At 46.1% G+C, this 24000-nt stretch overlaps 1 long non-coding RNA gene and 1 gene segment (V, D, J or C); one reads left to right on the top strand and one right to left on the bottom strand.

The window, feature by feature from the left end:
• The window catches only part of LOC145362510 (Ig heavy chain C region-like), a 202270-nt gene that overhangs the window by 172106 nt on the left and 6164 nt on the right, over positions 1 to 24000 (bottom strand).
• On the top strand, positions 7119 to 23335 carry LOC145362550 (uncharacterized). The gene is made up of 3 exons (XR_013890000.1): positions 7119 to 7173; positions 7713 to 8033; positions 23194 to 23335. It is a non-coding gene; the product is annotated as an uncharacterized LOC145362550 (long non-coding RNA).

Genomic DNA, 24000 nt, shown 5'->3' with positions numbered 1-24000 from the left:
GGTAGACAACGTTACAAGAATATGCACCATGTACCGGGTGGATGGTATTCTACGTGAGACTGTACCCTTAACACTTGATTACTTGTAAAGACTCGCGGTGGGTTGTGCGAGGACTGCTCTTGGATGTTGCTTCGAGAGTAGCCTAGTGCTTCACGTCGTTAGTGTACGCTTAAACTGGACCAATTAACAGGCAACACGACAGCTCAGTGACTATCACTGTTTGCTGTCCAGTTACAGGGACTGGGGTCAGATCTCCGTCTTGGGTCAGTGTCTGTGGGAGTTTGCACATTCTCCCCGTGCTTGCGTGGATTTTCTCTGGGTTCTCTGGTTTCCTCCCACACCCCCAAAACGTGTTTTTAGGCTAAATTGGATCTCCCTTAATCTGGAGCATATAGAATTCCCAAAATTTGCACCCCTTTATTGTGGAGCACACTAGATGTAGACAAAAGCCGCAGGTAGGAGAAGGATTGGAATGAAGCACTCATCGACTGTTAAAATGGGCGGTGCAGGCTTGTAGGGCCGAAGGGCCTGTTTCCTGTGCTGGGTTGTTCTTTTGTTCTTTGACTCGCATTCCAACCATTAGTTTGCAAATTGAGTTGTATTGTTATATGCCCTGTTTGTGAACAGAACTACCACTTATCTGACAAAGGGGCAGTAGTCCAAAAGCTTCTGCTACCAAATAAACCTGTCGGACTTTAACCTGGTGTTGTGAGACTTTTTACTGTGTTTAGCCCAGTCCAACGCCAGCATCGCCACATCATCACTAAAATCATAACAGAAGTTAATCTAAAGCTCGTGAAATGAGAAAATGTATAAATATGCCCCATAGCTCAGAATGGGAGTGCAATTAATGATTTCTCAGTTGTCCATGATCTTTGAACAAAAACAGAATTGGGGAGATTATAATATTTGAATTGTAATATCTAATGTATAAAGTGTCTGGGAACAGAATGGATTTGACACAGGCTGGAAGACAGACTGAGGTAATGAAATTGAAGCGGCTGTTCAGAGTGAATGGTTTTGTTGCAGAGAGGGATGCATGGATGGGAGAGAGAGAGCTGGATGGAGAGAAGAAGAGAGGGTGAGATGGATGGAGGGGTAAATAGATGGTTAGGGGAGAATGTGAGAAGTTTCCAGTTGAAAAGTTTCCCAGGGTCTCTGAGCAGATAAACTGGGGAAGCCTTTGGGCAGAGACTGCGCTGCTGTTATTTCCTTTCCTGACCACCCGGTGTCGCTGTAACACGCCCGGACACTTCTCCGCGCAGTGTCACCTCTTGCCCACTCCGGCCCGGCCGTTGCTCGTTGGCGGAACATCCGGGTCCTGTAGAGAGGCGGGGCCAGCCGCCATATTTCCGTGACGTCACCATTAACCCCTCCCCCCGTTGAGGAAAAAGCGACGGTTCAGAAATGTAGAAAGTGAGAGAAATTCCCACCCGGAAATCCCGCCCGGTGCGGAATTAAAATTAAATAAAATACATATTTTTATAAAGAGGCAGGTGGCGGAACCGCGCATGTGCTGTAGTATTTTCCCAGAGCGCATCGCGCGGGTGTGATTGAAAAATAAACGGAAATAAAAAAAAGAAACGATTTTCCCGAATGGAGAAGGAACCGAAAATCTGACGGGTGAGGATGTGAATAATAATCATTAAGATTCAAAATATTAAAAGATTAAAATGTAACTGCCTGAGTGCATGTGCAGGAGGGGAATTCCCCCAGAGTGCAGCGCGCGGGACGCCGTCTCCTCTGGCAACGCAAGATGGCCGCCGGCCGTCTCCCCTGGCAACGCAAAAGAGCCGCTGTCGTCTCCCCTGGCAATGCAAGATGGCCGCTGGCCGTCTCCCCTGGCAACGCAAAAGAGCCGCTGTCGTCTCCCCTGGCAACGCAAGATGGCCGCTGTCGTCTCCCCTGGCAATGCAAGATGGCCGCTGGCCGTCTCCCTTGGCAACACAAGATGGCCGCCGCCGGCGGTGGGTGTGATTGTGGCGCAGGCGCAGTGAGGTCTGCCTGCAGCCCTTTGTCCAGATTGCCCCCCAGTGGATGTGGTGGGGATGGTGCAGCAGATGGAGCAACAATCCCAGTTTCAATGGGGGGAGAGAAGCTGCAATGCTGCTCCCTGTTGTTCACTCCTCTCCCCAGTCTCAGCATTGCAGAGTGTTTAAACAAGAGGGTGCATTGGCACAGCAGTACCTCGACCTGCAGTTTAAGTTTATTTATCAGTGTCACTAATAAGTAGGCTTACATTAACACTGCAATGTCGCCACATTCCTGTTCGGAAACACTGACGGAGAATTTAGCATGGCCAATGCATCGGACTTTTGGACTGCTGGAGGAAACCAGAGCATCTGGAGGAAACCCATGCAGACATGGGGAGAATGTGCAAACTCCACACAGACAGTGACCCAAGCCGGGAATCGAATTCGGGATCCTAGCGCTGAGAGGCAACAGTGCTAACCACCGTGCCACTGTGTTGCAACACTCTCCCCCAGATATCAAACTACACCACCCCCCCCCCCCACCGACTAAAATCATAAAATCCCGACAGTGCATCAAGTCTATGTCAACAGAACATTTTACCCGATTCCCGTAACCCCACAATACTCTCTAATCCCCATAACCTTCACATCTTTGGACATTAAGGGAGAATTTAGCATGGTCAATCCACCTAACCTGTCCATCTTTCAAACCCCACAGATATTCTGGTCACCCTATTATAGAAAGGATATTATTAAACTAGAAAGAGTGCAGAAAAGATTTACTAGGATGTTACCGGGACTTGATGGATTGAGTTATAAGGAGAAGCTGGATAGACTGTGACTTTTTTCACTGGAGCATTGGAGGCTGAGCGGTGATCTTATAGAGTTCTGTAAAATAACGAGGGGCACAGGTCAGCTCGATAGTCAATATCTTTTCCCAAAGGTAGGGGAGTCTAAAACTAGAGGGCTTGGATTCAGATGGGAGGGGAAAGATACAAAAGTGTCCAGGGGAGCATTTTTTTATTTCACACAGAGGGTGGTGAGTGTCTGGAACAAGCTGCCAGATGCAGTCATAGAGATGGGTACAATTTTGTCTTTTAAAATGCATTTAGGCAGTTACATGGGTGAGATGGGTATAGAGGGATATGGGCCAAATACAAGCAATTGGGATTAGCTTAGGGGTTTTTAAAAAGGGCAGCAAGGAGTAGTTGGGCTGAAGGGCCTGTCTCCATGCTGTAAACCTCTATGACTCTATATGGGAGGAACATGAAAACCCCACACAGACAATGACCCGAGGCTGGAATTGAACACGGGTCCTTGGCACTAGGAGGCTGCAGTGCTAACCACTGTGCTAATGTGCTACCACTCAGGCAAATGTATTTGGGGGGAGCTCAGGACAGGTGGGGGGTTGGGGGGGGGGTGATGATTTCTAGCTCACTTTGATGAGGGGAGGGCTGGAAATCAGTAAAAAAAAAATCAGCTTCGCATCAACATTTTCCCTCATTCCTGCTCTTGTTACTAATTAAAAACCAGCTCACTCTTCCATTCTGCCCACCAATGGGGCTAACAGAAAGCAGGGGAAAGGTTGTGGCACAGAAAGAGGCCATTCAGCCCATCACACCTTCACCAGCTTGGGAAATAAAGACTAGCTCTTCATTATAACCCCAGTTTCCAGCGATCCAGCCCCTAGCCCCCCTTACTACAGGTTCCAGCATTTCAGCTATAGATCTGTGTGCGAGGTGAGTGAGCCGAGAGATTTCTGTCTGAACCATCAGTTTAGGCAGCAAATTCCAGACACCCACCATCCCTTGAATGAGAACCCTTTTCCTAATGCCCCCTCTAATCCTTCCACCAATCACTTTATATCTGTGCAGCCCCCACTAACCCCCCTCCCACCCCCCCGTCCCCACCCACCCACAATAAGTGACCTCTGCTCAGGGGAAACAGGCCTTTTCTATCCGCCCTGTCTTGGCTCCCTCATAATTTTGGACACCTCAGTTCAGTCTCCCTCAGCCTCCTCTGCTCTGAGGAAAACAAACATTGCCAATCCAGTCTTTCCTCATCACCACAATTCCCCAGCCCTGGAAACACTTTTGTAAATCCAAATGGTTATCCAATCTGACTAAACTGTCCATTTAACATTGTCTCATCTCCAACTGTGAACAACCACCAGATACTGGCACCACTGTGGCTCACTGGTTCGCACTGCTGCCTCAAAGGGACTTGTTTCAATTCTGGCCTCGTGTGACTGTGTGGAGTTTGCATGTTCTCCCCATGTCTGTGTGGGTTTTCTCTGGGTCCTCCGGTTTCCTCCCACTGTTTAAAGATGTGTGGGATAGGTTGATTGGTCATGCTTTAGTGACAGGGGGAGTTGCAGGGTAAATGTGTGGGATACGGGGACAGGGCGTGGATGGGATTGTGGTTAGTGCAGACTTGATGGACTGAATGGCCTCCCCCTGTACTGTAGGGATTTTACACACAAATGAGAAACAGAGACTTTGCAAATGTTGGGATACTGATTCAGAAATCAATGGGATATTTGTTGACATGTTCAGGTCAATCTCAATGATGGTCATTGTCCAGGTCTACATTAAAACAATGGTGCAGTCCAAGGTTAAAAGTCATTTATCCTGAAATTGGACATTGTCACTGACTCCCAATATAACCAAGAGATGCAAACTCACACCACACCCTGGTGTGGTGAAGGAGACACCTCTCAGTTATTACAATCTGGAGCCTTGTATCAGTAATCTCTGTCCTAAGCCTCTCTCAGTTATTACAATCAGGGTCTTATATCAGTAATCTCTGCCCTAAACCCCTCTCAGTTATTACAATCTGGACCTTGTATCAGTAATCTCTGCCCTAAACCTCTCTCAGTTATTACAATTTGGGCCTTGTATCAGTAATCTCTGCCCTAAACATCTCTCAGTTATTACAATCTGGAGCCTTGTATCAGTAATCTCTGTCCTATGCCTCTCTCAGTTATTGCAATCAGGGTCTTATATCAGTAATCTCTGCTCTAAACCCCTCTCAGTTATTACAACCCAGGCCTTGTATCAGTAATCTCTGCCCTAAACCTCTCTCAGTTATTACAATCCGGGCCTTGTATCAGTAATCTCTGCCCTAAAACTCTCTCAATTGTTACAATCTGGGCCTTGTATCAGTAATCTAGTATCAGTATTCTTTGCTGTAAACCTCTCTCAGTTATTACAATCTGGGCCTTGTATCAGTAAACTCTGCCCTAGACTTCCCTCAGTTATTACAATCTGGACCTTGTATCAGTAATCTCTGCCCTAAACCCCTCTCAGTTATTACAATCTGGGCACTGTATCAGTAATCTCTGCCCTAAACCTCTCTCAATTATTACAATCTGGGCCTTGTATCAGTAATCTCTGCCCTAAAACTCTCTCAGTTATTACAATCTGGGCCTTGTATCAGTAATCTCTGCACTCAACCTCTCTCAGTTATTGCAGTCTGAGCCTAGTATCAATATTCTTTGTTGTAAACCTCTCTCAGTTATTACAATCTGGGCCTTGTATCAGTAACCACTGCTCTAAACCTCTCTCAGTTATTACAATGTTGGCCGTGAGTCAGTAACCTCTACCCTAAAACTCTCTCAGGTCTTATAATCTGGGTCTTGTATCAGTAAACTCTGCCCTAAACCTCTCTCAGTTATTGCAATCTCGACCTTAAGCAGAGGACACAGAGATTTAATATAACTGAAAACAGAATTGAAGGGGGTGAAAAGGAGATTTTTTTTACACAATCATATGATCTGGAATGCACAACCTGACAGGTGCTAGAAGCAGGTTTAATAATGAGTTTAAAAGGAAATTGGATAAATATTGACTGAGTTATTGTGAATTGGATTAATGAAATAGTTCACTCATCTTGGTGGCATTTTGAATGTTTCCCCCGTAAGGTTTTAATATTTGATCTTTTCAGTCACAATGTGTCTGAAACAGAAGATTAAACCATTGGGTTTGATGAGCTGTCAGATCTGTTTCCTATGTGTCTGTGTAACTTGAGAACTGCAGATGACCATGAGAAGGAACTGATTATTTTCAGTTCCTCTAACAGATGTACCTCAGATATCAGAAATCTCATGCCCTCATTATTCTCGCCACAAATATAACAGCTCTCAGTCAGGCTGAGTCAGTCACATGTATCTCTGTTATGACGTTTCCACTTCTATTTTATCACTCACTTCCCAGTGACACTGACCATAACACAGACACTTTAAAATATCATTGCTCCCTTACATCTTGTCGTCCTATTGTAATTGGATGCTTGTTGGGCCTCTTGTCTCCCTTAAGGTCAGATTACCTGCAGTTCAAATGACCTCGGAGACACTGAAACTGACCTTTGTGATTATTATTATCCAGTCAGCCCCAGGAGCTGCAGTTGTAAAATACATTAAGAGGTCTCACAACACCAGGTTTAAGTCCAGACAGTTTATTTGATAGTAAACTTGTGGGATTACTATCAAGTAAACTGGTTGAACTTAAACATGGTGTTGTGAGACTTCTTACTGTGTTTACCCCAGTCCAACGCCGGCATCTCTATGTCATGACTACCATCGACGTTGTAAAATACAGCAGAATTGGAATAACAGACAGGTTATTGTCTGATACTCACAGTAGCAGAGTCACACACACTGGAATTTAAATACATTATATCAGTAGACCATGACTATCTCACAATATCAAATGAAACCTAAACTTTGGTTATGGTGCACTGGATACTGACTGTATTATCATTGCATTGGATCTAATGTTGTGTTCACTAACATACTGCAATGTGACTCTTATTATGTGAACAAACACTGTTTATGTTACACTCAGAGTCAGTCAGTGTTTTGCTGGGTTTTCTCTGTACTCCATCTCCACTCTGATTGGACTGGAGCCTGTGTGTGTGTCAGTGTTACACTGAGACTCTGTTATTATTGGACAAGCAGCAAGTCACTGTCACAATGCCCGGCTGATCGACGGCGACGCGAACCAATGGGAAGAGGAGGCGGTGCTGGAGGACTGAACGGGAGCGCTCGGTCCTCCAACCAATAGGAGCGGAAGAGGGGCGGGCCCAGCTCTGATTGGAGCATGCGCAGTGTGAGTAATGGCGGTGGAAAGCCGGTTTTGTTTTGGGCTCGGAAATCTGTTAGAGCTGATTGGCGGTACGGAGAGAGCAATGGATCGTCCAGGTGGGTGAAAACGCTGCGTAAGCATGTGGTGTAAGCAGCAAACCGCGTAAGAGAGCTTCCCGGACCCAGTTTGTACTGAGCAGGGCCGCAGCTCCTCAGGTTCGGTCCGGGTTAACGTTCGCCATCTTTATTGGGGGCAACACACACACACACACACACACACACACACACACACACACAGCAGTGCGCACGCGCGGCCGCCATGTTTGTAGAGGGCAATGATGTCATTAAGTGGGAGGAGCTTGTTCCCTATTGTTCAGAATGGAGACAACTTGTCCATCAAACTGCATCAACCCTCTGAGTCCCAATGTCTCATTGATGAGGCAGAGCGGTGACAGAGAAGGAAAAATAAAGGGAAATAAAAACAGAAAATGCTGGAAAATCTCAGCAGATCTGACAGCATCTGTGGAGAGAGAACAGAACACTCTCTCCATTCACATTGTCTGTACCTTTAAGACTTGATTACCTGCAAAAATTTGCATTCCAATCATTACTTTGTGAATTGAGTTTGTGTCTTTCTATGCCTTGTTTATGAACAGAACTCCCATTCACCTGACGAAGGAGCAGCACACAGAAAGCTAGTGGATTTTGCTACCAAATAACCCATTGGACTTTAATCTGGTGCATTGAGACTTGTTACTGTGTTTACCCTGGTCCAACGCCACCATCTCCACTTCAGAGAAAATAGAACCAATGTTTCGAGACTGGATGACCCAGAAAGCTTGTACATGTGTAAACAGAGCATGTAAACTTCGACACCTCCACGTACCTTTGTACACCTCTATCAATCCACTTTGCTCCAAGGAGAACAACCCCAATTTATCTGAAGAAAGAGACACTGCAAGAAGGTAAAAGTGAAGGTAAGAGTTTTATAATTTTTCTTAAATAATTTAATTGGTGCTCGAAATGTCAGTCAGTGGGGTTAAGTGCTGCACTTGTGAGATGTGGGAGATCTGTGATGCTTCCAGCGTCTCGGATGACTATGTCTACAGGAAGTGTACCCCACTGCAGCTCCTTACGGCCAGCATGGATAGGTTGGAGCAGCAGTTGGATGCACTTAGCAGCGTGAAGATGGCGGAAAGTGTCATAGATAGGAGCTTTAGAAACTTTGCCACACCCAAGGTGCAGGCAGATAGATGGGTGACTGCTAGAAGGGGCAGGCAGTCAGTACAGTAATCCCCTGTGGTCATCTCCTTCTCTAACAAGTACACTGTTTTGGATACTGTTGGGGGGGGTTATAGCCTATCGGGGGATAAATACAGCAAAGAGAGCACTGGCACCATGGTTGACTGTGTTATTAAGCAGGGAGATACAAAGAGCACTAGAGCAATAGTTATAAGGGGCTCTATAGTTAGGGGTGCAGATAGGTGCTTCTGTGAGTATGAAAGAGACTTCAGGATGTTATGTTGCCTCCCTGGTGTCAGGGTCCAGGAAGTCCCTAAAAGGGCAGTAAGCATTCTGAAGCGAGAGAATGAACAACCAGTGGCCATGGTACATATTGGTACACAGGTAGGAAGAGTGACGATGTCCTGCAACAGCAGTTAAGGGAGTTAGGTAGAAAGTTAAAAAGCAGGACCTCTTGGGTTGTAATCACAGGATTGCTCCCTGTGCCACCTATCCAATGTCATCTCTTTAAGTAACTCTCCCCAGTCTATCAAGGCCAACTCACATCTCATATCCTCATAGTTTTCTTAAGATTTAGCACCCTCATCTCTGAATCAACTCTCTCATTCTCCAGCTTGATTTTAAAAAATCTATCCTGTTACGGTCGCTGATCCCCAAGAGGTCTCATACAGCTAGATTGGCAATGATTCCCTTCTCATTACACAGTACCCAGTCTAAGCTGGCCTGCTCTCCAGTTGGTTCCTCCAGATATTGGTCAATTAAACCATCCTGTATACATTCCAGGAATTCTCTTCTACGGCATTGTGGCTAATTTGATTTGCTCAATCTATGTGCAAATTAAAATCATCCATGATCACCAATACTCCCTTATCACATGCATCTCTAATTTTGTGTTTAATGCCATTCCCAACATCACCACTGCAGTTTGGAGGTCCATATGTGACATCCACTAATGTTTTTTGCCCTTTGGCAATGGGGGGGCAGTATAGAATTCTTCGTATGAGACCCTTGATTTTAGTTTACTACAATGTGTAGACTAGATTGAGGTGCCTTATATATAGTGAGAATTCACAATGTGCCAGTCTCACAACTTTGCTCCAAGTGGACTGATGCTCTTTAAGCCTGGGAGAGCACATTTCCACTGAAATGATCCACAAAAGCTGATGAAGGACATTTATTTAATCCTGGATAGTAAATCTTGTTTTTCCTACCACTACAGGTAGATCTAAAATAAATACATTTGCCTCTATTCCATTGAGTCTACAGCACAGGGCCAGGCCAGATGGCTCGGTCAGTCTGTGTCAGTGTTTATGTTCCACATGACCCTCCACCCACCCCTCTTCATCTCCCCCCATCAGCTTATCCTTCTATTCCTTCCTCACTCATGTATGTATCTAGCTTCCCCTTCAGTGTATTCATGCTGTTCACCTCAGTCACTCGCTGTGGTTATGAGTCTGTCATTCTCACCACTCACTGGTTAAAGAACTTTGTCCTGTTAGAGCTTATTTATTAGTCACAAGTAGGCTTACGTTAACACTGCAGTGAAGTTGTTATGAAAACCCCCTTGTCGTCCCACTCCGGCCACTGGTCGGGTACACTGAGGGAGAATTTAGCATGGCTAATGCACCTAACCAGCACATCTTTTTGGACTGTGGGAGCAAAGTGGAGCACCTGGAGGAAACCCACGCAGACACGGGAAGAACATGTAAACTCCACACAACAGAAACCCAAGCCAGGAATCGAACCCGGGTCCCTGTGCTATGAGGCAGCAGTGCTAACCCACTGTGCTGCCCTAGAAATCACTACTGGATTATTGAACCCCTTCGTAATTGTAAGGTCAGGGGGGTGGGAACTCCAGCACGCAGACATAGAACATAGAACATTGTAGCGCAGTACAGGCCCTTCGGCCCTCGATGGTTCCAATGCTCGGCGCAACAATCTAATGACCCTCAAACCTAAACTATTCCAATGTTATCCATATGTCTATCCAGTGACCATGTGAACGCCCTTAAAGTTGGCGAGTCCACAACTGCTGCAGGCAGGGCATTCCATGACCTTACTACCCTCTGAGTAAATAACCTACTTCTGATATCCGTCCTATAGTTACCAGCCCTTAATTTAAAGCTATGACCCCTTGTGTTAGCCATCACCATCCAAGGTAAAAGGCTGTCACTATCCACCCTATCCAATCCTTTGATCATCTTGTATGCCTCATGGGACATGGGAGCCCCGCCCCCACCCATTGCCCCCCTGCCAGGAGCCCCACCCCCACCCATGATCCCCGTCCCCCTTCTGTGAGCCCCACCCCCACCCATAGTTCCCCTCGCCTCCCAGAAGCCCTGTCCCCACCCACTGTTCCCCTCCCCCTCCCCCTCTGGGGCACTGCGCCCACTCATTGTTCCCCTCCCCCTCCCGGGAGCCCCGCCCCCACCCATTGTTCCCCTTCCCCTCCTCGAGCCAAGGTTTCTGGTCATGTGGCTGGTGGCTCCGCCCAGAGTGAGAAGCCGCTCGGTGATCTCCCCCCTCCACCCCGTCCCAGGACTGCGCATGTCCAAAGGAAGAAGGGAATCTGCACATGTGTGGGGCTGTGCCCAACCTCTGTGACCGGCAAGCTTAGTTGTTGACCATTGGGAGAGTTGGGGGACTGGAAAAATCTCTGGTCCTCCAGCAAATCGAAATTCAGCCTTTGGGTGAACGAAGATTGAGCCTCAGAAAACCTAAAACTTCCTCCTCTCTCACACATCTCTGAATAAAGCACTCCCCCATTTCCATTTCTTCCTAATTTCTAGTTCTGTAATATATTACTGCAGCTACATTATATATTTCCAGTCATAAACTCATTGAAGCACAGAAGAAGCTAATTGGGTAACCTTGAGGTGAGTCTGAGGGGGACACTGAGACTGTGGGACTGACAGTGAGCACCTTGAGGAGAGTGTGAGAGGGGGACACTGGGACTGTGGGACAGGAAAGCAGCACCTTGTGAGAGGGGGATACTGGGACACCGAGAGATGCAAGCAACACCTTGAGGAGAGTGTGAGAGGGGCGATCACTGGGACACCAGGGCAGAGAGTCTGCACCTTGGGGAGATTATGAGGGGAGGGCACTGGGATACTGTGACAGACAGTCAGCTCCTTGAGGAGAGTGTTAGAGGGGCTTACTGTGACACCAGATCAGAGAGTCAGCACCTTGAGGAAAGTGTGAGAGGGGGACACTGAGACAGACAGTTAACCCCCCCGGAAGCGTGTGGGGGCGTGGGGGGATCACTGTGACCCTGGCATAGACAGTCAGCGCCTTGAGGAAAGTGTGGGAGGTGTAAACTGGGGCAGACAGTCAGCACCTTGAGCAGAGTGTGAGAGGGGACACTGGGACAGACGCTCAGCACCTGGAGGAGAGTGTGAGAGGGGGAGACTGGGACAGACACTCAGCACCTTGAGCAGAGTGTGAGAGGGGACACTGGGACAGACACTCAGCACTTGGAGGAGAGTGTGAGAGGGGGACACTGAGACAGAAAGTCAGCCCGCACCCCACCCCGCCCCACCAGAAGCGTGTGGGGGCATGGGGGGATCACTGTGACAGTGGCATAGACAGTCAGCACCTTGAGGAAAGTGTGGGAGGTGTAAACTGGGGCACACAGTCAGCACCTTGAGCAGAGTGTGAGAGGGGACACTGGGACAGACACTCAGCACCTGGAGGAGAGTGTGAGAGGGGGACACTGGGACAAACAGTCAGCACCTTGAGCAGAGTGTGAGAGGGGACACTAGGACAGACTCTCAGCACCTGGAGGAGACTGTGAGAGGGGGAGACTGGGACAGACACTCAGCTCCTGGAGGAGAGTGTGAGAGGGGCACAAAGAGGATTCAAGCCACAGGTGGAGTTATGCAGCGCTGGAACTGGGACCGTTTGTTTATGTCCTGTGGTGCTGAGGATTCTCTTCAATATCGACTCCACAGTCAGTTGTCAGGGAACACAACTCTTTCTGCCAGACCAATGGATGATGGGTAATGTGGGCACTGTCCTAACGCATAAGAACATAAGAAATAGGAGCAGGAGTAGGCCATCTAGCCCTTCGAGCCTGCCCCGCCATTCAACAAGATCATGGCTGATCTGAAGTGGATCAATTCCACTTTCCCGCTTTCTCCCCATAACCCTTAATTCCGTTGTCTATCAGAAATCTATCTACCCGTGACTTAAATGTATTCAGCGAGGCAGCCTCCACCACTTTAATGGGCAGAGAATTCCAGAGATTCACCACCCTTTGAGTGAAGAAGTTCCTCCTCAACTCCGATCTAAACTGTCCTCCCCCCATTATTTTGAGGTTGTGCCCTCTAGTCCTGCTATCCTTTCTAAGCGGGAAGAAACTCTCTACCTCTACCCTACCTGTCCCCTTCATTATCTTATAAGATCCCCCCCCTCAGCCTTCTAAACTCCAACGAGTACAGACCAGTCTATTCAATCTCTCCTCATACGTTAACTCCCTCATCTCTGGTATCAGCCTAGTGAACCGTCTCTGCACTCCCTCCAAGGCCAAAATATCCTTCCGCAAATATGCCGACCAAAACTGCACGCAGTGCTCCAGTGGCGGCCTCACCAGTACCCTGTACAGCAACGCAGCAAATATTGCTCAACTTCATGCAATGTACAAATTCCTGACTGATGGAGGATGGTCCGTTTTTAGCAATCAACACCTGCAGAATGTCTGGTGACAAGAAAGAGATGTGAACTTTCTCCACTCCTCCTTGTGTTTGATTAACTCATCCTGTGTATGGCCATGCATTTTGAATGAGCATCTACCAATATCAGGAGCAGAGACCCCATGAACGGTCCAGCACTGTCCATGTGCAGTCACATCTACGGCCAACCCAAATGTAAAGAATAGTGACTGGTGACAGTTCTGCCCTTGTTGATATTGCCAACACTGACACTCAAGCAAATATCTGTATCCATACCTGGCCTCCTGACATGGCAATTTGGAGGATCTTCAGTTTGCCACTCCTGGGTGGCCATGGTAAAGTTCGGCCAGGTTGGGATGGTGTCTCAGGATGACACTCTTGAACCCCATAGGAGTATGCCATCTTCCACAGTCAGCTGTTCTCTGCCACTCCAATATGGGTGCAATTCAGTCTGTAACAGCCTTTTGGTTACCCCCATCAGCTCTTAATTCTTCAGTTTATTCAGGACTGGGTAAGTTTGCCTCCACAGCTGAATATTATTGGCTGCTGCTGGGAGAATTTTGAAAAAGTTCATGATCACCGTCTCTTCCATTGGGGATGCGACCAGTGTCTGTTAATTGCAACCAGCTCAAGTCATCTGCTTTCGCAGCTCGGCATCCTAGTTACCTGTGTTCAGAGGGCAATTAAGTGTCAACCATGTTGTTGTGGCCCTGGAGTCACGATTAGGCCTGACCACGTAAGGACAACAGGTTTCCTTTCCTGGGACATTGGTGAACCAGTTGGGGTTTTCCCGACAATCAACAATGTTTTTATGGTCACCAGCGGATTCTAAACTCCAGATCTATTTATTCAAATTCCACCATCTGCTGTGATGAGATTGGAACCCGGGTGCCCAATACTTTAGCTGAGTTTCTGTATTAGTAGTCGAGTGATAAAACCACCTGTCCACATCCTGAGTGTACACACCCTGAGTTCTGGTAAGCAAGACACTCCATATTATATACATCTGCAGAGCTCCTGGAGTGGACAGCATTAACTGCCTCAATCAGGGAGCTCATATTCTAATAACTCCACCTGATGGTTATCTGTAAAGTCTTTAAATATGTCTCTCTGTCACTTTCTGTGCTTCTCTCTCTCTCTCTCTCTCTCTCTCTCTCACACACACACACATTCTCTCACTCGCTCTGTCTTTTGTTCTTGTTGTTTCCATTATACTCATTCAGTCTCACTCTTTCCCATTCACTTCCGCTCTCTGTCTCTATATCTGTTTCTCTCTGCCTCTGGCTATTTCCCTTTGCCGCACTTTTTGTCTCCCATTTTCCCTTCCTCTCCCTTTCCCTCTTTTATTACAACCCCCAGTTTGTCTTCTTCTATCTCTCTTTCTCCTTCCCTGTATATCACCTTCACCATTTTCTCCACTCTCTATCCCTGTCTCTCTCGCTCTGTGAGAGTCTCTCTCTGTCTCTGTTCTTTCTCTCTCTCTGTCTGTTTCTTTCTCTGTACCTGTTAGAAACTCTTTCAAACTCTGTTGTTCTCCATGTCTTTGTGTTTTTCCCTCTCTCTGCCAATCTCTCTCTCTATCACTCTCACTGTTGTTAAGACTGTCCCCTCTCTCTCTCTACCTGTAACTATTTCTGCTTCTGCGAGGGTGTTTTGTTGTTTACAATATGAATGCCCAACAGAAACAGTCATGGAACTTGTGGTTGCAGTTTCCTGTCAGGGTTTATTGAGTTGAAGAATTGCAGTAAAGGGGTATTTCAGGAGATCTTTTAACTGCTGTCTGAAGTGAGTCTGTGTCACAGCATAAATGGCAGTATTTGTGCAGCAACTTGTAAGTTGCAGCATAAAACCCAATTCCATAACAAAAAGATGTAACCTTACTGATTGATAGCCCAAATTATACATCCGAATCCATATAGTATAAACCATTAATGTCGACCATAAGAGGATGAAATTGGCTGAGATAACAAACAGTAAAATGATGGATTTTCTTCGACTCTCCATCTCTGGGTCACTAGGGTTCTCCCCACTGCTGTGAGTCCGGAGTCTCCTGCGGGCTCTGCTGCTCACTAAAATGTGTCTGACGGTGAGAGCATTGAGCAGCAGAATCAGGGCGAATGGGACACACGGGGTTAGAATGTTGTGGAGGAACTCGATTGTTGTCCAGACCGGAGATTCTACAAGTTCCCATGAGAAGCGACAAAACCAGAGTCGCTGAACAGAGACTGATAGCTGTCACGACAGCGCAGAGTCGCTGAACAGAGACTGATAGCCAAGTTCCGCACACATGAGGACGGTCTCAACAGGGATCTTGGGTTCATGTCGCACTATCTGTAACCCCCATGACTTGCCTGGGTTTGCAAAACCTCACTTACTGTACTGCCTGGAGACAATACACATCTCTTTAAACTGTGATCAGTGCTCCTTCCACTCACATTATCAGCCACTTCAGGTCTTGAACAGCAGGTTAGGTGTAAGGATTCGCATTTTAATCAGTAATCTCTAAACTGTCTGTGCTTTATATGCTCTGTCTGAGGCCAGAACTCTCCATTCACCTGACGAAGGGGGTAACCCCGAAAGCTAGTGAGTATATTATCAAATAAATAGGTTGGACTAAAACCTGGTGTTGTCAGACTTTTTACTGTGTTTACGCCAGTCCAACGCCGGCATACCCACATCATGACCAATATGATGCTCCATGGTAGGTACAAAATGGTATACATTTTGGAAAGAGTTTTCTGGGGGTCCTCAAAATTGACCCTCACTCAGCTCTAGGTAAATAGTCTTTCTACCTTATGGGGGATTTGGAGTGTGAGAAGGCTGTGGGGGTAACTCTGACAGAAAATACAGAGTGGAGTCCTGTAGGCAGTAATCTGTCACCTTTCAGATAGCTACTGACAAGCCCTGCAGCAGAGCTGGTACCAAACAGTGCTGGTTTCACCCTTTCCTCTGGACAGTACCAGCAGTTGGCAGAGAGAGATCCTAATGCCTCGACAGTTCAGAATCTCTATAATATTTACAAATGATTATATCCTGTAGGAGAGACCACAGCATTGTGGCCACTGAACGCACAACACTGGAAGAAATAGTAATCTCACACTCGAATGACACAGAGGGTTTGCTTTCAAAGCATCAGGGTTCAGTGTATAGCTACCTTTCATAGTGCCCAGTGTATTTTTTTTGCTGCCTACTGAACCAGTGAAGCACAGTGAGTCCTCTCTCAGTAGGAAAGTCGCTGATCCATGCGCCAAGTAAAAAAAATATACTCAAACCAAGGCCACTACCAAAGAAAAACCAAGCAGCCTGCCTTAATGACGATTTTCCAGTGACACATTTGTCCAATATTATGTGATGCACCAGGAGGTTAGTCATGGCAAGAATCAGTTCCAACCTCCCAGATTGCTTGGATCCACTACAGTTCACCTATTTCCGCAACAGGTCCGCAGATGTCATTAACGTGGCCGTACAGTCTGCACCTTGAAAATAAAACCCGAAGTCACTCGAGCTTTTTCCCCCTATTTTGTTTTCTGTGAATCTATGATCTGATGTAAGTTGGCCAGATGGTAGCAGGCACAGCACAGCTTCCCAGTGGAATAGGCCTTCTGGACAATTGCCAAGTAAACCCTTAACTATCTTGGCTGAACACATTGATGAAGGAAGAGTGGTGGATGTGGTTTACATGGACTATAGCAAGGCGTTTGATAAGGTCCCCCATGCAAGACTTCTTGAGAAGGTGAGAAGGCATGGGATCCAAGGGGCTTTGGCCTTGTGGACCCATAACTGGCTTGCCTGCAGAAGGCAGAGAGTGGTTGTGGATGGGTCTTTTTCTGCATGGAGGTCGGTCACCAGTGGAGTGCCCCAGGGATCTGTTCTAGGACCCTTGCTGTTTGTCATTTTCATAAATGACCTAGATGAGGAAGTGGAGGGATGGGTTAGGAAGTTCGCCGACGATACGAAGGTTGGTGGTGCTGTGGATAGTCTGGAGGGATGTCAGAAGTTGCAGCGTGACATAGATAGGATGCAAGACTGGGCGGAGAAGTGGCAGCTGGACTTCAACACGGATAAATGTGTAGTGGTCCATTTTGGCAGGACTAAAAGGATGCAGGAGTGCAATATCAAGGGTAGCAGTCTTAGCTGGGGTGAAGGGCAGAAGGATCTTGGGGCCTGGGTCCGTAGGACTCTTACATAGGCCTCGCAGGTGGAGGATGTAGTCAAGAAGGCGTATGGTGTACTGGCCTTCATTAATCGAGGCATTGAGTTTAGGAGTCAGGAGGTAATGCTGCAACTTTATAGGACCCTTGTCAGACCCCACTTGGAGTACTGTGTGCAGTTCTGGTCGGCTTACTACAGGAAGGATGTGGAAGCTATTGAGAGGATGCAGAGGAGATTTACAAGGACGTTGCCTGGATTGGGAGGCATGCCTTATGAAGATAGGTTGAGGGAGCTAGGTCTCTTCTCCCTGGAGAGACGAAGGTTGAGAGGCGACCTTATAGAAATTTTGTAAAATGTTGAGAGGAATAGATAGGGTGGATTCTCGGAGGCTATTTCCCAGGGTTGAAATGGTTGATACGAGAGGACACAGGTTTAAGGTGCTGGGAAGCAGGTACAGAGGAGATGTTCGGGGTAAGTTTTTCACTCAGAGGGTGGTGAGTGAGTGGAATCGGCTGCCGTCAGTGGTGGTAGAGGTGAACTCGCTGGGGTCATTTAAAAGACTTCTGGATGAGTATATGGGATGAAATGGCATTGGAAGTTAGAGATAATTCTATGGCTTGGTAGGTATAGATGTGATCGGCACAACTTGTGGGCCGAAGGGCCTGTTTGTGCTGTAGTGTTCTATGTTCGATCAGGGGCACAGCAAGTACGATACTACCCAGCCCCCTCCCTCCCTTCCCATTCCCAAGCAGTGCTGCCCTCCCCCATGAACCGCACCCCCAGCCCACGCTCTAATCCATTAATATTCAAAGTTCTGTCTGTCTCCTTAAGTTCATCAAGTCCTAACGTCCACCGCTCTCTCCGATAATGAATTCAACAGATTCACCACCCATTGAGAGAAGTAATCTCTCTCCATGGCTGCCTGAAATCTAACTGCTTCAGGTGATCGGGCCCCACTTCTGGTTGTACTCCTGGCTCAAGCACTGGTGGATCTGCCCTGAAGGCAGTTGTGTGTTTTTTTTATATAATCCTAATGACCTGTCAACAACCCTGGACTCAGATTGGCTTGAGGTTGGCCACAATAATAACTTCAAATAGGTCCCTTTTAGCTGTGTGTTTTATTTAAATACATCAGCTGGCACAATGCAAAACCATGATGTGGAGATGCCAGCGTTGGACTGGGGCAAGTACAGTAAGAATTCTCACAACACCAGGTTAAAGTCCAACAGGTTTATTTGGCAGCACAAGCTTTTGGAGCGCTGTCCCTTCATCAGGTGAGTGGAAGTTCTGTTCACAAACAGGGCATATAAAGACACAAACTCAATTTACAAAATAGTGGTTGGAATGTGAGTCTATAGAGATAATCAAGTCTTAAAGGTACAGACAATGTAAGTGGAGAGATGGCCAAACACAGGTTAAAGAGATGTGTATTGTCTCCAGTCAGGGCAGTTAGTGAGATTTTGCAAACCCAGGTTGTCGATCACCAGGAGTATTCCAGTTGGGGAATACTTCAGCACTCATGGACACCCAGCCTCTGATCTTCACGTACGCATTCTCCAAGGCGACCTTCATGACACACGACAGTGCAGATTCGCTGAACAGAGACTGATAGCCAAGTCCCTCACACCTGAGGATGGCCTCAACTGGGATCTTGTGCTGATGTCACACGATGTGTAACCCCCACGACTTGCCTGGGTTTGCAAAATCTCACTAACTGCCCTGGCTGGAGACAATACACACCCCTTTAACCTATGCTTAACCCTCTCTCCACTCACATTGTCTGTGTCTTTCAGACTTGCTTACCTGGAAAGACTCACATTCCAACCATTATTTTGTTAATTGAGTTTGTGTCTTTATATGTCCCGTTTTTGAACATAGCTCTTCACACGCCTGAAGAAACAGCAAAATTCCAAAAGGTCATGGTACCAAATAAGTCTGTTGGACTTTAACCTGGTGTTGTGAGACTTCATACTGTGCTGACCGCAATGCAAAACCTGCTGTGCCGGTTACCGAAACAGCCCCTATGTTTTTGGCCTCTGGAATAAGTGTTGCAACTTAGAGTTTCTGTACATTCTGCAGTTTAAACATCTTAGCGTCAAAGAAAATAACATTTTTAAAGTGATCGCACACTTTTCCCCGCTCCTACCGGTTTTTGCAATTCTTTTTCATCTTTCTAAACATCTTTTACATCTTTACAAACTCAACTTCACAACACAGGCATCATTAACGTAGTGATCCACGCTTTTTAGATGTGATAACTCAATAAGGACTCAGACCACAAGCAACAGTCGCAAACAGGGTAGAGCAGACGGCAAGAGTGGCAGAGTTAAACACGGGTTACATCATTCATAATCAGTGGAGAAACTTACCGGGGACACCAACAATAGCCAGGATTGGATAGTAAAAGTATCGAATCAGTTTCAGGACATATTCAACACGATGAATTGTAGGCAGCCAATCTAGAGAAAGCCTGTAAAGTATCGAGTATAAACTCCTCTCAATTGTTGTAACATTCAGATCTCTGCCCCTCAGATGCTGAACCATTATGGGAACGTCCAGATCTACCTTTCCTGGATTCAGGTCCATTGCAGAAAGCTTGCAATTTCTTTCTCCTAATGTTGATCCCTCGACTCCCTCTCTGTGGAGCCGCTTATCACTGTGACACTCCCAATGACACCGTGCATAACCCCTTTATGATGCCTGGATGGGAATGCTCCAGAGACACGATTAGGACTGGTTGAATTAATTCCGACGTTAATTACAGTCACTGAACAAACAGGTTAATATTTTCCATTCAAATTTTTTTTTGTGAATGCATCACAAAATAATTCTGGGTCTGTGTGAGCGTTCCTGATGGAAGGAATTTTGGAAATGCCGGGAGGTTAGACCAGTATCTTTCAATGCTGCTGGGATATGGGATTGTAACAAAGAAAGGAACACATTATGCAAAAGTCCCCCCAGCTTGTCCGTAAAGGGAGAACATTTTAAACCTGGAAATGTAGAGCTGTCAGCATCGCATCAGTGAAAGAAATGGGGAAAGTCTGAACCCAAAATCTTGGAGAAATTAACTTGTGACTTCTGGCACCATGGGTGGGTCCATTGTGATTTGTCATTTATATTAATGATTTGGATGAGAATTTAGGAGGCATGGTTACTAAGCTTTCAGTTGACACCAAGATTGGTGGCATAGTGGATAGTGAAAAAAAGGTTATCTCTAATTGTAATGGGATCTTGATCAATTGGGCCAGTGGATTGATGAATGACAGATGGAGTTTAATTTAGATGAATGCGAGGTGATGCATTTGATAGATCGAACCAGGGCAGCACTTACTTAATGCTAAGGTATTGGGGACGGTTCGAGAACCAAGAAATCTGGGAGGGTACATGTTCATAGCTCCTTGAAAGTGGAGTCATAGTTGGGTAGAGTTGTGAGGAATGAAATCAGCATACTTGGTTTCCTTGGTCAGAACAGCGAATAAAGGAATTGGGACAACTTGTTGAAGTTGTACAAGACATTGGTAAGGCCACACTCGGAATACTCTGTACAGCTCTGGTCACCTTGTTACAGGAAGGATATTATTAAACTAAAAAGAGTTCAGAAAATATTCACTAGGAGGGTATAGGGACTTGATTGTTTGTGTTTGAAGGAGAAACGTGATAGACTGGAACTTTTTCCCGGCTGTGCAGAAAGCCTAGGGGTGACCTTATGGAGGTCTACAAAATAATGAGGGGCGCAGATCAGCTAGATAGTCAATATCTTTTCCCAAAAGTAGGGGAATCTAAAACTAGAGGGAATAGGCTGAAGGTGAGAGGAGAAGATGCAAATGGGTCTGGGTGGGCAATTGTTTCACACAGAGGTTAGTGAGTGCCTGGAAAAGGTGCCAGAGGGAGTAGAGGTGGGTACAGTTTTGACAGTGAAAAAAACATGAAGTCAGTTAGATGGATAAGATAGATGAAAATGGGTCAAATGCCGGCAATTGGGACTAGCTTAGCGGTGGATGAAAAAAGGCAGCATGGACAATTTGGGCCGAAGGGCCTGTTTCCATGCTGTAAACCTCAGTGACTCTATGATTTTCCGGCCGTGTTTGTTCCCCCTGAGGTCAGCGGTCTTTTATATGATCTGTGTCTCGCCTGCCATGGGAATCATAATGGGCGGGATAGGACAATTCCATCCCGTGTTAATCAGTAGCAATCCGTGTTTATGTCATAGAATCATAGAATTCCAACCGTGCAGGAGGAAGTTATTTGGCCCATCGGGCCTGCACCAGTTCAAATGGGCCACAACAGTCCCAGCCAGACCCTATCCCATAATCCTCTGGAAGTCTTCTTCTCCCTCAGACACCCACTCAGCCTCTTTCACTCTCAGACACCTCAATCAGCCCTGCCTACCCTCAGCACCCCACCCACACCCGTCCCCCCCCAGACTCCTCATTCACCCGCCCCATCCTCAAAACCCCACTCGACCCTGTCCCCCTCAGATCCTCACTCAGCCATCTCCTCCTCAGGCTCCTCACACAACCACCCACACCATCAGAACCCTACTCAACCGCCTCACCACTTAGACAGCCCACTCAGTTCCACTCCCACCTCAGACACTCCTGTCAGCTCCCTCTCCCTACAAACCCCTCGTTACTCAGCCCCCTTCAGGCCTGAGTCTTGGCAGGGTCCATGACACTGTCCACTTGTACTGACACCTGTATTTCACGCCTTGCTCCTGCACGGAGAGTTGTGGAGGTTTATCTGCCTCGTGAGTTTGATATTGTCTGTAGTTAAAGACAGTACTGGACTCTTCAAATTATCCCATAACACCAGTCACAATTTGGAAATTTGTAATCGATTATGTGCTTGTTTGAAATACACATCAGTCTCTTCGTTTCACCTCATGGTTTGCACCACATCTCCATATGTGTTCTCTATCTAGCTTGTTGTATGCCTGCCTTGAAATTGTTTCATCGGAAAATGTACAGAGATTCGTTCTCTCAATCCATGCTGCAGCGACTCTAATAGTGTTTTTAAGGGGCAGTGTAAAGGGAACTATTTTCTGCCTAGCACTGCCTTGCATCGGCCTCTGATGAAGCAGAGCCTTTGCTGTTTAGGATTATCTGAAACTTGTCAGTGACGAACTAGTTTATGAATGAAATCACCGCTGTCTCCTCATTGTTCATTCATTCTGTCTCTGGATTTTATCATAAAAAGGCAGAGATGAAGGTGTCTTTACGCGGATGGATCACTGGGTGGCGCAGTGACTCTTTGACGGAAGGGCTTTGAGTTCAACCACATCCCATACATGACTGGGGGGACATGCCTGTCTGGGAAAGTGGGAGGGGGGGGGGGTGGTGGTTGGGCTGGTGGGGCGCGGATTGCGGTGGTGGGTGAAACCTTATAATAGGGAAATGGAGCGGAGTTGTTGGGTTTTAGAGAACGGAATTGAGCCAAGCCGGAGACGGTTAAATTTTTATTCAATGTTTATTTTAAAAATTCAGAGATTTTACAACTTTTTTTTGAAAAGTTAGAAAAGTGAACATAACGATCGAACTTTACATTGAAAATAGAACACATAGACAGGGAATCCGTCAATATTTGTACATCTGTTACATACACCAAAAATAGAAAACAGGGCATTAATAGGAAGAGGAATTAACAAATGTGAATAAGAAATAAAACAAGCTTCTTATTTATAAATGAAATTTGAACTCTGGGAAACTATTAACCACAATTATATTATAACAAAAATGCCTCATACATTTTACACTGAAAACTGAAATAATATCTAAGGTAGCCTCAGTTACAGATTCAGAATGATAAGCTGGGAGAATTTTACTGATACAGTCACTGACAGCTGAGATTGCAGTTGAGCCATACACAGATCTTGATAATCAGCTGAGGGAAATCTTCAGCGTCCAAAGTTCAACCCGTCATTTGATCTGTAAAAGAAAGAGAAAATGTTGAAGCAGATGTTTATGATGCGGGACAATAGTGTTCGACTGTTTAATCAGTGAAACATTCAGAGATTTTTCAAATCCATTCTGCCGATGTGAAATGTGAGTGAATTGAATCATCTCACCTTCACCAGAGTGACGGCAGTGCTGTAGAAAATGCTCAGGAAGAACAGGACGATGAATGTGGAAGCGGTTGTCCAGATGTTGCTGTTATCATCCTCATTGCCTTCAATCCAGATGCGGTCGGTGGGGTCTAGGGGTTGGAGACCAGGAAATGAAATTAGATGACTTAACTTATCCAGGAAATCATATTGTTATTTTTCATCTCCCCGTTCTCCTTCATGAGTTGTTAATGTATTCTCTTTGTATAATTCTCAGTATATAACTACTGTTAAGTTCAGGACACTCAGTAACCGATCTCCATAATTATGTTCACACTTGATATTTATGTACATTCCTTGGACAATCCATGTCAGAAAGAACTGAAGAAGTTTTCTTGAGTATCAATTCATTTTCGATCAATTTGGCACTATCCCTCATTGAAGAATATTATGACTGATATCGAGGAACGTCCACTGATCAATGATTGGTTTCACAGATGGTGGCTCATCTTTAAACTGTGAATATTGCTGTTTAAGAACTGGGATGTAATTTCTGATTTTTTCTTATTTGTGGCGGTAATGGTTAGAAGATCACTAGCTTAATTCAGTTTCTCAACGTGTTTTCGGTGCTATGTACATTGAGCTAGTTGTCGGTAGATATGTGCGTTAAAATTTATGTTTAAATTTCACTTTCATCATTTACCTACCATTTGTACTTAAGATTTTGCATTTGTGTGCGTGTGCATGAACATCTCGTGCTCTGCATTAATCTTTGGCTCTCAGTTAATATATGTAAAGAGCTTTAATGTACGCGTTCATTTCCCTGCGTTTGTTGATTTG

This window comes from Carcharhinus amblyrhynchos, unplaced genomic scaffold (genome assembly GCF_965287045.1).
Source record: "Carcharhinus amblyrhynchos unplaced genomic scaffold, sCarAmb.v2.hapA scaffold_38, whole genome shotgun sequence".
In the NCBI taxonomy this organism is placed as follows: Eukaryota; Metazoa; Chordata; class Chondrichthyes; order Carcharhiniformes; family Carcharhinidae; genus Carcharhinus; species Carcharhinus amblyrhynchos.
This window is presented reverse-complemented; position numbering and strand designations above follow the sequence as displayed.